General features: G+C 44.8%; 1 protein-coding gene and 1 pseudogene across 5 annotated transcripts in view; one reads left to right on the forward strand and one right to left on the reverse strand.

The window, feature by feature from the left end:
• THSD7B (thrombospondin type 1 domain containing 7B) overlaps nt 1-17,881 on the forward strand; it is a 1,210,507-nt gene that overhangs the window by 851,594 nt on the left and 341,032 nt on the right. The window lies entirely within an intron of this gene.
• Nucleotides 4,900-5,018, reverse strand: LOC134947067 (5S ribosomal RNA; annotated as a pseudogene).

Consider the following 17,881-nt stretch of genomic DNA (forward strand, 5'->3'; position numbering starts at 1 on the left):
TGACTTGGAGGACTTGACATAAACTTCGCCAGAATTTGGCTGTGAATTGAACTCCTCGATCTGAGAAAATTTCTTCAGGCAGACCGTGGAGTCGGAAGATCTCTTGTATGAACACTTGAGCCAACTTGGAAGCTGACGGAAGACCGGTGAGAGGAATGAAGTGTGCCATCTTGGTGAACCGGTCAACTACCACCCAGATGGTATTGAACTTGTTGCACATGGGTAAGTCTGAAATGAAATCCATCGACAGATGGGTCCATGGTCGACGGGGAACGGATAGTGGAACCAGTTGCCCCGCAGGCGACTGGCGGGATACTTTATGTTGGGCACACTTTGGGCAAGATGCAATAAACTCAGTGACGTCCTTTTTCAGAGTTGGCCACCAATAGGACCTAGAGATAAACTCCAGGGTTTTTTGGATACCTGTATGTCCGGCAAAACGGGAAGCATGGGCCCAATGCATGAGCTTCTTCCTTAGCACCGGCTTCACAAAACTTTTCCCTAGTGGGGGCGTAGAGTCCATCCCTACCGTGGAGAATGCCAACGGATTAATAATAGGATGCTTGTCTGAAGACTCCGACTCATTTTCTTGCTCCCATGAGCGGGAAAGGGCATCGGCCTTACAATTCTGAGAGCCCGGACAGAACTGGAGTTTAAAGTCGAACCTGGAAAAGAAAAGTGCCCATCTGGCCTGACGAGGATTGAGACATTGTGCGCCTTTCAGATATAAAAGATTCTTGTGGTCCGTAAGTATGGTGATTGAATGAGAAGCTCCCTCCAACAGATACCTCCACTCCTCTAGAGCGAGCTTGATGGCTAGCAACTCCTGGTCGCCAATGGCATAGTTGCGCTCAGCTGGGGAGAACTTCCGGGAGAAGAAACTGCAAGGGTGTAAATGACCATCTTTAGCCCTCTGAGACAACACCGCTCCCACTCCAACGGAGGAGGCATCCACCTCTAAGATGAAAGGAGAGTCGACGTCGGGCTGCCTCAGAACTGGTGCAGATATGAACCGTTGTTTTAAAAGATGAAAAGCTTGCGTAGCTTCTTCAGACCACTTGGACGGGTTAGCACCCTTCTGAGTTAAAGCAGTAATAGGCGCCACAATGGTGGAAAAGTCTCGTATAAACTTTCTGTAATAATTGGCGAACCCTAAGAACCTCTGGACCCCTTTGAGGGTTAAGGGTATCGGCCAATTCTGGATTGCTTGTAGTTTCTCAGGATCCATCTCTAGTCCGGAACCGGACACAATGTAACCCAGAAACGGAATGGACTTGACTTCAAAGACGCATTTCTCTAATTTGCAATAGAGATGATTGACACGGAGACGGGACAGAACCTCTTTTACCCAAAAACGATGTTCCTCTAAATTGTTGGCAAAAATGAGGATATCATCTAAATAGACCACGACATGACGGTATAAAATGTCTCTGAAGATCTCATTGACAAAATGCTGGAAGACAGCTGGAGCATTGCTCAATCCGAAGGGCATGACGAGGTACTCATAATGTCCGTCACGGGTGTTAAAGGCGGTCTTCCACTCGTCACCCTCACGAATCCGGATGAGATTGTATGCACCTCTCAAGTCCAGCTTTGTGAAGATGGTAGCTCCGCTAACTCTATCAAAGAGCTCAGTAATCAGGGGTAGTGGATAGCGGTTCTTGATGGTAATGTCGTTCAGACCTCTGTAGTCGATGCACGGCTGCAGACCACCATCTTTTTTCTTTACGAAAAAGAAGCCTGTGCCGGCTGGAGAAGAGGAAGGTCGAATGAACCCCTTTGCTAGGTTCTCTTTAATGTATTCCTCCATAGAATGCGTCTTAGGCAGAGACAACGGGTAAGTTCGGCCTCGAGGTGGAACCTTCCCTGGAACGAGATCAATCGGGCAGTCCCATTCTCTATGAGGAGGAAGGATATCAGCAGAAGCTTTACTGAACACATCCGTGAAATCTTGATATGGAGGAGGTGGAACATCAGACGACCTGGGGGAGAAAGAACAGACAGGCAATACTTTAAACAAACATGTCTCAGCACAGGAGGGACCCCATGCCAGAATCTGCGTAGTCGTCCAATCAATAGATGGATTGTGAAGACGGAGCCATGGAAGGCCCAGGACCACTGGATGTGTGGCTCTTGGAATCACTAAAAAAGAAATAAATTCGGAATGAAGAACTCCCACTCTCAGACGAACTGGTAGAGTCCTTAGGGAAATAACTGCATCAAAAATCTTGCTGCCATCCACGGCAGTTAAGGAGATGGACGAAGGAAGTCTCTCGGTGGGTAGGGACCACCGTTTAACATAGGCTTCGGTAATAAAGTTCCCAGCTGCTCCGGAATCAAGGAGGGCAATGACGTTCCGATAACGTTGAGCAACTTGAAGCGAGACTGGGAGATTACAATCATGAGGAGATGGAGAGGAGATCATTACTCCTAGCCGGCCCTCTCCTTGGCGAGCTAGGATTTGGAGTTTCCCGGACGTTTGGGACAGGCATTAATGGTGTGAGACGGAGCTGCACAATAAAGACAAAGAGACTCAGAGAGACGTCTTCGGCGCTCAGCAGGAGTTAAACGGGAACGGACAATTTGCATGGGCTCGTCTTTAGATGGTGACAGTTGGCGAGGAGGAGGAGCAGAAGATTTTGGAGCAGATGATCTTCCACGCTCAGTTGCTCTCTCTCTGAAATGTAAATCAACTTTCGTGCAGAGTGAGATTAGCTCATCTAACTTGGAAGGTAAGACTCTGGTAGCTAACTCATCTTTAATACGCTCAGACAAGCCATGCCAAAATGCAGCATACAGGGCTTCGTCGTTCCATGCTAGTTCGGATGCCAGAATCTGGAACTGTATAAGATATTGTCCTACAGTACGTGATCCCTGGCGTAAATGGAGAATCTCAGATGAAGCTGAAGTTACCCGGCCTGGCTCGTCGAAGATACGCCTGAATGTTGACACGAATGCAGTGTAGGAGGATAGCAGGGTGTCGGACCTCTCCCATAACGGTGATTCCCAATCAAGGGCTGAGCCACTGAGAAGAGAGATAATGTAGGCAATTTTAGTACGGTCACTGGGAAAATTGCCAGGTTGTAGCTCAAAATGAATTTCACACTGGTTGAGAAATCCCCTGCAGAATCTTGGAGATCCGTCAAATTTTGCTGGCGTTGGAAGATGAAGACGGGGAGCAGAAATGGGTAAGGTGGGTGGGGTTATAGCTGGAGTCACTGTGGTTGACGCACTGGACGCGCCTGATCCACGGAGGGTTGTCTGAATCCCATCCAGCCGAGTAGAGAGATCCTGGAGACAGCGGACGATGTGGCCCTGTGCAGCCTCCTGATGTTCAAGTCGGGCTGCCAGTTCTTGCATCGGCCTGGCCGCTTGATCCTGGTCTCCGGCTGGATTCATATGGTCAGTGCTTACTGTCACAACTGAGGGCCTGAGCTGACGGGAGGCAGCCTCAGTTGTAGGGGCTGAGATGTAACGGAACCTGGGAGGTTGTATCAGTCCCCTAGACATGTAAGTAACATGTAGAATAACTGCCCGAAGGCGTGACCACGACAACCAGGATAAAAGTCAATGATGTTTATTATGACATACTCCGTAACACAGCAGCAAATAAGAAAACATAAAACTCAGCAGGGAAATAATACAGTTCCTGGGTACTACAGGGTGGCAAGGACCACAGGGCTCTGGTAGTATGAGATTGTTCTTAATAATCTTCTAGGTGGAAAGTCCTTACCAGGCCCGACTGTAGCAATGGAAATAGCCCAGGATCGTACCAGCTGGTGTTCCAGGGAAAGCTGGGCTGCTGTGGGTAAAACGGCTGCTGTGGATACTGGCTGAAACCAGACTGATGTTGACACGGAGTGATTACTGGCTGGAACCAGTTAAATAATAAATGTAGCTTGAGAGCGATGAAATATGAAGTGATGTTTGGAGCTTGAGAGCGGTGAAATAATAATGCCGGTGATAAATGATAATCTGCAGAAAAGGGTACCGGCACTTTAAGAAGAGCTGACCTCTGCTGGAAGCTGGATGCCGAAAGCAGGTGGATCTGTAGCTGGAAGCAGATGAATCCAAATGGATAGGAGAGTCAGGCTACACCGCAGATGGAAATGCTGGTGCGGGTCTCTTTAGTGGAAGTGTGGAGATAGGAGCTGGAACCTGGAAAACAACCACAGGAGAGAGACAAACTGGAACTAGGTTTGACAACCAAAGCACTGACGCCTTCCTTGCTCATGCACAGATTACTTATACCTGCAGCAAGGAAGGGATTGGCTAGGCAATTATGCAGATTAACAATGCAGACAGCAGATTGGTGGAAATGAACAGATGACAGAATCCAAGATGGCTGCGCCCATGCAGACACTTGGAGGGAAGTTTGGTTTGTAATTCATGTGAGAATCAAAACAGTAATGGCGGCGCCGGCCACAGGAGACAGGAGACGCCAGACTGACAAGCGCACATTTAACCACGCGGGCACAGCGGAGGCCGCGGCTGATGTAATCACCACTCTGACATTCTGCATGTAGAAACTCAGGAACAGCGGCGGAGGCCGCGGGAGACGCCATTCCGGATGTAACAGGCGTTGCGGTGACCGCGTCTCAGAGTGACAGGAGAGGAGGCAGGAATGTGGACATCAGTATAACAGATGGGATCCGGTCCTGGAACGCTGAGCCAGCCTTAGGAGGCATCTGAAGGGTAAGTAATGGCGTCCAGATACCCGGATCGTGACAGATCTGATCTATTTTCAAGTGGTAATGTTTGATATTATCGTGATTATTTTAATATTCGTGAAAATTTCTATACATATCCATATGTTTATAAGTGAGTGATAGGTGCTATAATAATTTTTATTTATTATTATGTGTATTTTTACACTATGCTCCAGGAGTCGCCTCATTTTCAATACAGTACCTAATCTTCCCAGAGGGTCGCCCCTCTTGGTACTGGTCAAGCCCAACACTGCTTAGCTTCCAAGATCGGCCGAGATTGGGCATTTCCAGTGTGGTTTGACTGTATTTACTTTGTACGCAACATATGACGCCATTAAATTCTTAATTTTTTTTTATTATTTACATACGTGATTGTTAAGAAACAGTGAGAGTGATAAAGAAAAAGCTGAAAGGTTTTTTGAAACGACACCTTCACAGAAATGGGGCAATCTCGTAACTCTCGTTGAGACCTAGAGGATGCATGGTTCTTAGATGATAAATCCAGAACATCTCCCGTTGTGACAGTTTAGTTGCCAGGTCTCACCCTCTTTCTCCCAATTTGACCAGTTCTATGGCTTTAAAAGTTAGTTCTTCTGGGTTCGAATTGTGTTTTTCAGTGAAATGTCTTGAGATAGTGTGACTGTCCACATTATTCTTAATTTTACGGATATGTTCTTATATGCTGAGTTTCAGTTGTCACTTAGTCTTGCCTACAGACTTTTTTTCCACAGGTGCATTCTAGTAGATAAATCACAGATGAGTTGTTGCAGTTAATGAAGTCTTTAATTTTATATTCTTTGAGATTTCCAACATCGCCAAAACTTCTCCGGTTGGGGTAGAGGAATTTACAAATGTTACAACGGCCACATTTATAGGACCCCACGTATTTTGGCATTGCTTGGATATCTCCTATTTCGTTCTTAAGCATGCTTGGTGCCAGTAAATCCTTGAGGTTTTTTTTTATTTTTTGTAAATGATTTATGGACGTGGCGGGAGTATCTCCTTCAAGACTGGATCCATTAAAAGAATACCCCAGTGGGCCCTGAGTGATTTATTTATCAAATTTTCATGACGATTGTACATGGTGATAAATGCTATTGTATCTTCCTTTTTATCTTTGACCTTGTATTCAAGTAGATCCTCCATATTCAGAGACGTTGTCCTTGTACTGGCCTTCTGTAAAATGTCTGATGGAAACTCGTTTTATTCAAATCCCCCCTTATAAACCTCTAGTTGTTCTTCACAGTTTTTCCAATCACTGCAGTTTCTTCTTAATCTATGAAATTGGGAATATGGTATGTTGCTTTTCAACTTTTTGAGATGATTGCTTTTAAAATGAAGATAGCTATTCCGATCTACTTCTTTGATGAAGTTCTTAGTTCTAACTTTGCCTTCCATTCCTGTTAGTACTAGATCTAGTGTCACGTCTGGCAGGGTTTGAGGATCCGGCAGCTGAGATTTGCCCAAGGAGGTAGCAGGCTGTGAATGAACCAGATGAGGGGGCTGGATATAGTTCCTTCGCATGGGACACGGAGCAATGAAGAACGTAGGTGAGGTTTGAGAGTCAATGGAAAGTATTTATTACGTACAGGGCTGAGGTAGAGAACCGAGGCTGAAGCACAATGGTTAAAGACGTGGCTGGAGGTGAAGAACTGCGGACTGTGATTCGAAAGACGAGACTGTAGATGATGAACTGTGGAACTGTGGATGGTAGTTGAAAACGTGGCTGGAGACAAGGACTGTGGACTGTGGTTTGGAAAACGAGGCTTGAAGATAATAATCTGCAGGCTGTGGTCAGTGGTACAAAGGCGTGGCTGGTGAAGGAGATCTGTGGAGTGTGGCTTGAAAGACGAGGCAGAAGACCTGGGGCCGACTGTGCCCAAGGAGTCTTACTGGACCGGGTTTTCCAGGAGCGCTTCCACAGGCAGTAGCAGGCAAGAAACGGCAGGGCTGTAGCAGCAACAGAGAACCGACCAAGCAGGATCAGGAGGAACCAAGATACAGCAGGAATACTGGGAGCACAGGCTAAAGCACCTACAACAGGGTTGTAACTTGAAGCACTGGCATCCCTGTCCTAAACCAGCCCCCTTTTATAGGGAGAGCTTCCCCTGGATTGGCTGGAAGAAACAGGAAACAGGAACTATGCTTAAAACTTGGTCTCCAACATGGCGGCGCCCAGTAATGCAGACCTTTTTGCAAAGCCACATTGCTCACTGCCCCTGGTCTCCAAGCAACGGTTCAGCAAGAGCGACCCGCTGTAGCGGCGTCCCGCCGCCACGAGCGGACCCCCTCACCGCCGCTACTGCTGCCCACGGATCCGGCGCAGCAGCCCACCTCCGCCGCTGCCCGCACAACGCCAAGGAAGCCAGCCCCGCGGCCCCAGCGTACCGCTAAGACTCCGGTCGCTGACAGTACCCCCCCCCCTTTGCGGGTGGACTCCGGTCACCTATGTGGTTTAGTTGGAAACTTGGTATGAAATGTCCGAAGAAGTCTTGGAGCATGGACATCCTCTGCATCTACCCAAGATCTCTACTATGGTCCATACCCCTTCCAATCAACAAGGTACTGGATGCGACCATAACGTCTGCGAGAATCAAGGATCTTTTGAATCTCAAATTCATCTCCATGTGCTGATTGGATCTTGGGTGATTTAGGCAGAGCGGCTCTGAACCGATTAAGTACCAGTGGTTTTAAGAGAGAAATATGAAATGCATTAGGAATTCTTAACTGCGGTGGTAATTTCACTTTGTAAGCCACAGGATTCAACACTCTTTCGATTGGGTAAGGCCCAATAAATCTGGGAGCAAACTTTTTTGTAGGAACCTTTAATCTTAAGTTACGTGTGGAAACCCAAACCCGATCTCCTACCTTAAGGCTTGGTACAGCTTTTCGTTTCAGATCTGCATAGGTCTTATATCTCTTGGATGTCTTGAGCAAAGTCTTGGGAACTTGTTTCTAGGCTTCAGTAAATTGATGAAGTGTTGACTCTGCGGCCGGATCCTCGAGCGTAGGCAGAAGTTGGAAGTCAGGAACTCTTGGATGATAACCATAATTAATGAAGAATGGAGAAGATTTTGTGGCAGAGTGATAAAGATTGTTATGGGCAAATTCTGCGAACGGGAGGAAGTCCAGCCAGTCGACCTGTGAGGAGGACATGAATAAACGCAGAAAAGTCTCCAGATCCTGGTTCACTCTCTCTGTTTGACCATCCGTTTGAGGATGATATCCTGAGGAGAAGTTTAATTTCACGCCAAGAGCAGAACATATGGATCTCCAAAACCTGGCCACAAATTGAGGACCTCTATCAGACACGATTTCCTGGGGTAGACCATGGAGTCGAAAGATCTCTGCTATAAACAATTTTGCCAACTGGGATGCAGATGGAAGATTAGCCAGAGGAACAAAGTGTGCCATTTTAGAGAATCGGCCAACTATGACCCATACGGTGTTCCGCCCACCAGACATAGGTAAATCTGTAATAAAGTCCATAGAAATATGCGTCCATGGTCTTAGTGGTACCGGCAAAGGATGGAGTAACCCGGCTGGTGAACCTTTGGGACTTTTATGCGGGGTACATTTTGGACAGGCAGCTACGAATTCCTGAACGTCAGTCCTGAGATGAGGCCACCAGTAGGAGCGCTGAATGAATTTAAGTGTCTTATGACCGCCCGCATGGCCCTTAAAGGAGGAGGAGTGAGCCCATGTAAGAAGTTTTTTGCGAAGATTTGGTGCAACGAAGATCTTCCCTGGAGGAGGAAGTGGAGAGGTATTAGTTGCAGAAAAAGAGGTGGATTTCAGGATAAATTGCTCTTTTGAACGGTCAGAGGGTTCTTCTGAACTTAGGGAGCTAGATAATCCATCTGCCTTTTTGTTGAGGGAACCTGGTCGGTAACTGAGTTTAAAATTAAAACGGGTAAAGATGAGTGCCCATCTTGCTTGGCGTGGGTTCAGACATCGGGCTGACTGTAGATACAGGAGGTTCTTGTGATCCGTGGTCACCGAGATTGGATGCTGAGCTCCCTCCAACAAATACCTCCACTCCTCAAAGGCCAACTTAATTGCCAGTAGTTCCTGTTCCCCAATAGCATAATTCTGTTCAGCGGGGGAGAATCTTCGCGAGAAGAACGCAAAAGGATGGACCTTCTTGTCCTCGAAAAGCTGGGATAATACTGCTCCTACTCCTACAGTAGAGGCATCAACCTCCACCAAGAACGGATGGCTGAGATCGGGTTGTCGAAGAACTGGAGCAGTCGTGAAGGCCTCCTTTAAAGATGAAAAAGCCTCCAAAGCCTCCGGAGATCACTTGGCAGGATCAGCTCCCTTCCTAGTTAATGCGGTTATAGGAGCTATGACAAAAGAATAATTTTGAATTAATCTTCGGTAGAAGTTAGCAAACCCCAGGAAACGTTGAATGCCTTTAAGGGTAGCTGGAAGTGCCCAATCCTGAATCGCCTGGACTTTAGCGGGGTCCATCTGTAACCTCTGCCCTGAAAGAATGTAACCGAGGAATGGAATTGTGGGTACTTCAAAGGTGCACTTCTCTAATTTACAGAATAATTGATTCCTTCGTAAACGAGTTAACACTTCTTTGACTTGTTCCCGGTGGGTCTTCAGATCCCTAGAAAAAATGAGGATGTCATCCAGATACACTACCAAGCAGTCATAGAGGAGATCTCTGAAGATTTCGTTAAGGAACTCTTGAAAGACGGCTGGGGCGTTACATAGGCCAAAAGGCATTACCAGGTATTCGTAATGGCCATCGCGGGTATTAAATGCCGTCTTCAATTCGTCCCCTGGGCGAATACGTATAAGATTGTAGGCCCCCCGTAAGTCCAACTTAGTAAAAACAGTAGCTCCTTTAACACGGTCGAACAGTTCTGGAATCAGAGGTAACGGATATCTGTTCTTAATTGTTATGTCATTGAGACCTCTATAGTCAATACAGGGCCGCAACCCCCATCCTTCTTTTTGACGAAGAAAAACCCTGCTCCGGCCGGAGATGTAGAAGACCTGATGAACCCTTTCTCCAAGTTCTCCCGTATATACTCTGACATGGCCTGTGTCTCGGGAAGTGAGAGAGGGTAAATTCGACCTCGGGGAGAAGTCTTACCGGGTACTAGCTCAATGGGACAATCCCAAGTACGATGCGGAGGCAAGGTGTCCGCCCCATGCTTACTGAAAACATCTTGAAAAGATTGGTACTCCACAGGAAGGCTGGAAGGTTTGGAAGAACAGAGAGGTCTAACTGAAGGTAAACAGTTCTGAAAGCAGTCTTGTCCCCAAGAGATAGAGGTGAGTACCTGCGCTGGCTGTACAAATATTTGATTATAATTAGTAATAATTAATAACAATCAATAATAATTAAAGGGATGGTTTGTTCAATGTAAAAAGTAACAATTTATTTATAAATCACATATAGAGAGATCTAAATGAAAAAGGAATTGCTATTACCACAAGGTGGCGATAAAACTTAAAAAGTCTTTCTCAGTATAAAACTTGGTGGATTTCACATTCTCCTGTATAAATGATTTTCATTCCTGAAGGCTAGGGCAACCTCCCCTTGTGCATTCACTGTGTTGAGTAAATAGTTACCAAATCCCCACGTTGTTAGACATCAGCATAGGAATGAGTCCATTTGTAGCTGTGGCGGTGGGTCCGACCTGTTTGTTTAAAGGTCCAGTGATGGGAGAGAAGTCCAAATTCTGCCAGAGGATGAATAAGGCTGTGCAAGCCAATTAGGAGAGTGAAGTCCAATCTTATGAAACAAGCTCAACGCGTTTCACTGGTGTAATCCAGCTTCCTCAGGAGCATTTGTCCCCAAGAGAGAACATCCATAGTTTGCCAATCAATGTGGGGATTGTGTCTGATTAACCATGGAAACCCTAGGATTAGTTCATGAGAGGCTTTAGGAATTACCAGGAAAGAGATTTCTTCTGAATGGAGAACTCCGACCTTCATCTTGAGAGGAATAGTACGAAAGGATATAATACCCTCTGGGATATAACTTCCATCCACTGCGGTAACAGAAATGGTACGATCCAAAGGAATCGTTTGTATTCCAGATCGTTTGACCAGAGCTGACGTAATGAAGCTTTCGGCGGCTCCGGAGTCGAGTAGTGCAGGGATGAGAAGAGAAGAAGAAGGGAGCTCCAATTGGGTTAACAGGACAGACTCTTTCTTGGTATGTAATTCTAGAATTCTCCTAGCTTGACCTCTCCAGCACAAACTATGAGCGGGCTTTTCCCGGACGTAGACTGCAAGTTTTAACAAAGTGATCAGATGCACCACAATACAGGCAGAGGTTCCCTTGTCGCCGTCTCTGACGTTCTTCATTGGAGAGGTGGGAGCGATTAATCTGCATGGGTTCTTCCACAGTTGGTGATGATGGTATTGGTGGAAGAACAACTCTAGGCTTAGGGCGATCTGACCGCAACCTCTCCATACAGCGTTCTCTGTACCTCAGATCTAACTTATTGCATAAAGAAATTAGTTTATCCAACTTATCAGGTACGTCCTAGTTGCGAGGTCATCTTTGATCTTTTCGGAGAGACCGCTCCAGAAAGCTGCAATGAGAGCCTCCTCGTTCCAGTTCAGTTCTGAGGAAAGGGTGCGAAACTGGATCACATACTGACTGACCGTACGCGTGCCCTGACGCAGGCGCAGGATCTCCAATGAGGCGGCAGAAGTCCTGCCCGGTTCGTCGAAGATTCTTCGAAAGGTGGCCATGAATTCTGGATAGTTAGATAAGATGGGATCCATCCTCTCCCACAAAGGTGAAGCCCATTCCAATGCTTGCCCGGTAAGTAAAGAAATTATATAGGCTACTTTGGTTCGTGCTGATGGGAAGTTGGCCGACTGTAGTTCGAACTGGATTTCGCACTGGTTAAGAAACCCGCGGCATTGTTTTGGATTCCCATCAAATTTACTGGGAGGTGGCAAATGCAAACGTGGAAGTGGTACTGGTACAGGAGGAAGCAGGACCGGAAGTGCCAATGTGGGAGCAGCTGTAGATATTTGAGGGGCCGTCATGGCAACACAGAGAGAATCGAGCCGTTCGGACATACTCTGCATGAACTGCACAATTTGAGATTGTGTGGCCTCCTGCTTACTTAAGCGGGACCAGATATCTGCAGTTGAATCCCCTCCTGAGGCCTTATCACCCGTCGAATCCATTTGACCAGTGCTTACTGTCACGTCTGGCAGGGTTTGAGGATCCGGCAGCTGAGATTTGCCCGAGGAGGTAGCAGGCTGTGAATGAACCAGATGAGGGGGCTGGATATAGTTCCTTCGCATGGGACACGGAGCAATGAAGAACGTAGGCGAGGTTTGAGAGTCAATGGAAAGTATTTATTATGTACATGGCTGACGTAGAGAACCGAGGCTGAAGCACAATGGTTAAAGACGTGGCTGGAGGTGAAGAACTGCGGACTGTGATTCGAAAGACGAGACTGTAGATGATGAACTGTGGAACTGTGGATGGTAGTTGAAAACGTGGCTGGAGACAAGGACTGTGGACTGTGGTTTGGAAAACGAGGCTTGAAGATAATAATCTGCAGGCTGTGGTCAGTGGTACAAAGGCATGGCTGGTGAAGGAGATCTGTGGAGTGTGGCTTGAAAGACGAGGCAGAAGACCCGGGGCCGACTGTGCCCAAAGAGTCTTACTGGACCGGGTTTTCCAGGAGCGCTTCCACAGGCAGTAGCAGGCAAGAAACGGCAGGGCTGCAGCAGCAACAGAGAACCGACCAAGCAGGATCAGGAGGAACCAAGATACAGCAGGAATACTGGGAGCACAGGCAAAAGCACCTACAACAGGGTTGTAACTTGAAGCACTGGCATCCCTGTCCTAAACCAGCCCCCTTTTATAGGGAGAGCTTCCCCTGGATTGGCTGGAAGAAACAGGAAACAGGAACTATGCTTAAAACTTGGTCTCCAACATGGCGGCGCCCAGTAATGCAGACCTTTTTGCAAAGCCACATTGCTCACTGCCCCTGGTCTCCAAGCAACGGTTCAGTAAGAGTGACCCGCTGTAGCGGCGTCCCGCCGCCACGAGCGGACCCCCTCACCGCCGCTACTGCTGCCCACAGATCCGGCGCAGCAGCCCACCTCCGCCGCTGCCCGCACAACGCCAAGGAAGCCAGCCCCGCGGCCCCAGCGTACCGGTAAGACTCCGGACGCTGACATCTAGGAACTCAATTGATACCCCATTGGTGTTGGAGGTAAAGGAGAGATTCATATCGTTGTGACTTAGGTATGTAAGGAATTGGTTAAAAAGATCCAGAGTCCCATCCAACATAATTAAAATTTCATCGATATATCGCTTATAAAAAAATGATATGGTCTTTAAAACGATGTTGACTGTAGATAAAGGACTTCTACCAACAACCCATAAAAAGATTAGCAAAACTTGGTGCGAATATAGTGAAGGTGTCGGTCCAAAAAACCTTTCAGCTCTTTCTTTATCACTCTCACTGTTTCTTAACAATCATGTATGTAAATATTTAAAAAAAAATTAAGAATCTCCTGGCGTCATCTGTTGCGTACAAAGTAAATACAGTCAAACCACACTGGAAATGCCCAAACTCGGCCGATCTTGAAAGTGTTGGGCCTGACCAGTACCAAGAGGGGCGACCCTCTGGGAAGATTAGGTACTGTACTGAAAATGAGGCGACTCCTGAGCATAGTGTAAAAATAGTCCACATAATAATAAATAAAAATTATTATAGCACCTATCACTCACTTATAAACATATGGATATGTATAGAAATTTTCACGAATATTAAAATAATCACGATAATATCAAACATTACCACTTGAAAATAGATCAGATCTTTTGAAATAACTATATGGCACCTTGTTTCCTTCAGATATAATGGACACTTAAATCACTATCACTTTAAATATATAGTATGCACACTACTTTTCTGATCAATTACCTCTATAGTTTGGCAATCAAACCACAACTATTTCTATCTATGTGGTCAGAGTTTATTGAAAGAAACCATTGAGGTTCTGAAATAATCATAAATTATAAATATTCATGGTATATACTTAATTGGTGGTGATCTAACAAATGAATAATAACTGAATGACACGGTCTTCATTATATGTGTTCACTTCTTAAACCTGTATTGTGTTTTTTTCCTCTATTTATTGTTTCAACGCTTGGAAAGAGTCATATTTATTATGACACGCTGCAGCATTGTTACCATAACAACTAAATAAAGCAATGAAGTCCGCACCACGTTCCACATATACAACTTCTGAGTCCGGTCGGGAGACACGTGATAGCGTCAGCCCTAGAGAGCAAGTCCGGGTACAAGAGAGCAGTATGAAAGCCGCGTCACCGCCGGAACATGAGTCACAACAGCACAGACCATGGGAAGAAGGTCACGGACGGCGCACATGCGCACAAGAACTTTCCGCACACCGGAAGTGTGGCGGAAATACCGCCACATGTATAAAATATGTAAAAACTTCACTTGTGACTATTAGTATTTGGTTGAAATCACTCTTAAGCACTTAACTACATTAGAATAGTACTCTTTATGAATGTGAATGTGTTTTGATATAGAATATATTATCTGACACTAAGATATCCACCCAAACAGGATGTGAGGTCATGATTAATTATACAATTATGGGGGGTATTTATAGGAGCCCTGTCCCAGCATGTCACTGAGAGACGAAACGCGTTGGACCTTTCCCTAGAGACCTCCTGCTGAACCAGCTAAGACTCCTAAGCTTTACTTTATATATAGTTGGAACTATCTGTGTACTTTTCAATTTGCACTTTAAATGGAATTCCCCTATACTGTGTATTGATTTTTATATCTATATTTAGTCATATCTTTCTTTTTCATATATAACTCTTTTGTCATTTTATTATACAATAAAATAAAATAATATTTTTATCTAAACATATTTTTATCTAATTATATTTATACTCTAATGTGGTGATAAATTTGGTAGAACTTAAATACCACACCATTGGTCGCTAGAACCCCTATTTGGTATTCCTATTTGATCTCTTGCTGTTTTTTTAGGGGACAGCTGACGCCCAGATAATTGGGAGTATGAATTGTTTGTAATTGGAGCAATAGTCTCATAAGTGGCTTGGCAATCCTTTGCATTTATATATATATATATATATATATATATATGACTTGGGAAATAATTAACCCATTTCAAGGTCAGGCAACCTGTGTTTATCCAGCTTTTCCCAGGACATTTTGATACAAAGCACCTGGAGCGCCTCAGGCTTTCTGATACAGATTAAAACATTACATCTGTAGTAAGCTGCTTATGTCTTGGTATTTTAAATGTCATGCAAGTATTGAAAAGAGCAACAGTCTGAATAAATAGTGAAGATGTGCCTTGAAAGAGATATAAAGGGAGAAAGGGTTAAATTGACCAAGTAATCAATGAATCAGCCATGTTGGCCATACTTAACTTTTTACTTTCAATGATGTGTGAATAAAGTGTGCATACACATATTTATTATAATTTCTTACAATAAAGTAATGATTAATGATTCTTAAGCTGGGTAATGGCAATGGTCCGTCAGCAGGTGTGCACCCCCGATATGTCTGTGAACTATGTTGCCCACATATATAATATGTTGGCTGTGCAGCACAGCCAATGGGCAATATATCTGCGGATATATCGGGCCATCTGGCTGTGTGTATGGGCGCTGCAGGGACTGCCGGTGACTGACATCTCATCTGGGTGGGCACATAAATGCCTGCCCAGTTGTGACATCGGGCATGACACATCACTCGGACGATTAGTAACTGTGTACGCACTTACCAATCGTCAGAGACTGTAGGTCAGCAGATCAGCTGATTGGCCGATCCATCGGACAGGTGTGTACCCAGCATTACACATTCATTTCTAAATTGGATCTATCAAAAGGTAAATGTGATCTTTTTGAACTTAGGAGTAGCTTTTTGTTTTGTTTGTTGGGTGTTTTTTGTTTGAATTATTTTTGCTTTATGAGTAGTAAGTGATATATGTACTTATTTCAAAATCAGTTCAGTATTGTATTAAGTGAAAACATTTTTTACATTTTATACAGCAAGCGCAGGTCTCGCACAATATACTGTAGTTTGTAGCGTTGCATGTCAGTGTGCTAAGTGCACATTAAGTATAATTTGAATTCCCCAGATGTTGATTCCAGTAAACTGAGACCTTCACATTCACTGCATTTGTTTTATTTTATTTTTTATCTCATAGTGTAAGTGCAGTAATAAGTTACCATCGAGCAAGTTACTCACAAACATAACATTAAAATACAATTTTAAAATAATTTAGCTCACCCTCTAGAGAACCTGCTGAGGACTTGTTATAGCTGTAACGAATAGAAGCAATCAACATAATATGCATAAAACTTATTTTACCATGAAATGTTCTTGTCATTTATACATTATAAAAGATTACAGTCAAATGTTCTGAATATCAAAGTAATGATCTTTTTCTTTCTTCGGGAAGCGTTAAGTGGAACTTATATACATTTTGTCTTTTTAATTATATTTTTTAAAGGGACGAAATATGTTTTGCTAAATCGCAATATGTACTGAAAATTGGGCATAGAAGGCTGTCACATGATAGGATTTGAGCATCATGTGATTGGCCAGCAAATTAATACCATTTAAATATGCACACTTTTACAGTAATATCTTTTTTTTTTTTTTGTGTGAAGATTAACAAAAAATTATAAAATGGAATCTTTTTTCCTATTGAACATTACAGTATGTACTAAATATTTAATATATTTTGATTAGTTACCTGTATACAGCATGCAAGCATTTCTGAAGCAGATATATTATTTTATCTGCAACAATAACTGTAAATGTAGGGTTATTTATATGTTTAAAATGTAGAGAAGATGAGTCAGTAGCAAACTGCCAAGCAATCTTAAGGTGGGTACACACTAACAGATATATCTGCAGATCAATTTATCTGCAGATATATCTATGGACGGATCGAGCAGTGTGTTCAGCATACACACTGCTCGATCCGTCGGGGACTGACGTCATGAACTGGGCGGGCGTGTACACACGCCCGCCCAGTTCACCTGTCAATCACCGCCGGCCGCCGCAGCATGTGTACGGACGGTCGGCCGACCGCCCCATACACACACAGCGATGCGCCAATATATCGGTAGATATATTGGCCTTCGGCTGTGCTGCGCGGCCGACGCGATACGTCTGTGAACGACGGAGTTCACAGACGTATCGGCCGTACACACTGGCCGACGGTCCCGCGATATATCGGCCGTTCAAGAGAACGGCCGATATATCGACCAGTGTCTACGGGCCTTAAGGTACTGTACATTGGAACAATCCATCTGTCTTGTAAAGAGCTGGTACTGTACATGGCATAACTTTTAACCCATTCACACATGTGACCAGGGAATTTCCTGGGTCTATCAAGCTGGGAAATTCCCAGGATCTCAGCCTGACTGTGAGCAAGGTCGTTTCCTTTCACGTTTACCAAAAACCTGGGTCGATGCGGTTTCACGTGCAAAAACCCAGGATTTTGCTGCATGCGTGAAAGGGGTTTTATAGAAGTGCTGAGATGATCACTTCTCTTTATCCTTAATCATTAGTCTTTTTTAAAATAAATAACTCCTTGTTAAAATATGATATATAACAGGAGCACTGTTTGAAGGAGATAGACTATGATAGGTGAAACAGTTTTTATAATAACAACGGTAAAACAGAAATGCACTTACACATGGCTGAATAACCAGGCAAAATGAAAAATGTAGCATGTGATACCCCATCTTCAATCAGACTGGGATAATTAGTAATAATCAAGGTCACCTATACATTTCAAAGGCATAGGCAAATGCAGGGTGGGGGTTTCCAGTTGCCCGGAAACCCTCCTTCTCCAAATCCTGGCCAGCGGCTTTTACATGCAGTATAAATGGCAGATCTGCTGCACATGCCCTGTGATAGATTTTTCTACCAGGTCTGCTTTGTATGTGTCTATGGGGGATGCGGTCAAGATCCCGCCGGACGGAATCCTGGCGGTCAGAATATCGACACTGGAATCCTGACTGACACAATCCCAACATTTTCTCCCTCTGTGGGTGTCCACGACACCCATAGAGGGAGAATAAATTAGTGCCCGCAGCGTGGTGAGCACAGCGAGCCCGCAAGGGGCTGGCG

This window comes from Pseudophryne corroboree, chromosome 7, assembly GCF_028390025.1.
Source record: "Pseudophryne corroboree isolate aPseCor3 chromosome 7, aPseCor3.hap2, whole genome shotgun sequence".
NCBI lineage: Eukaryota > Metazoa > Chordata > Amphibia > Anura > Myobatrachidae > Pseudophryne > Pseudophryne corroboree.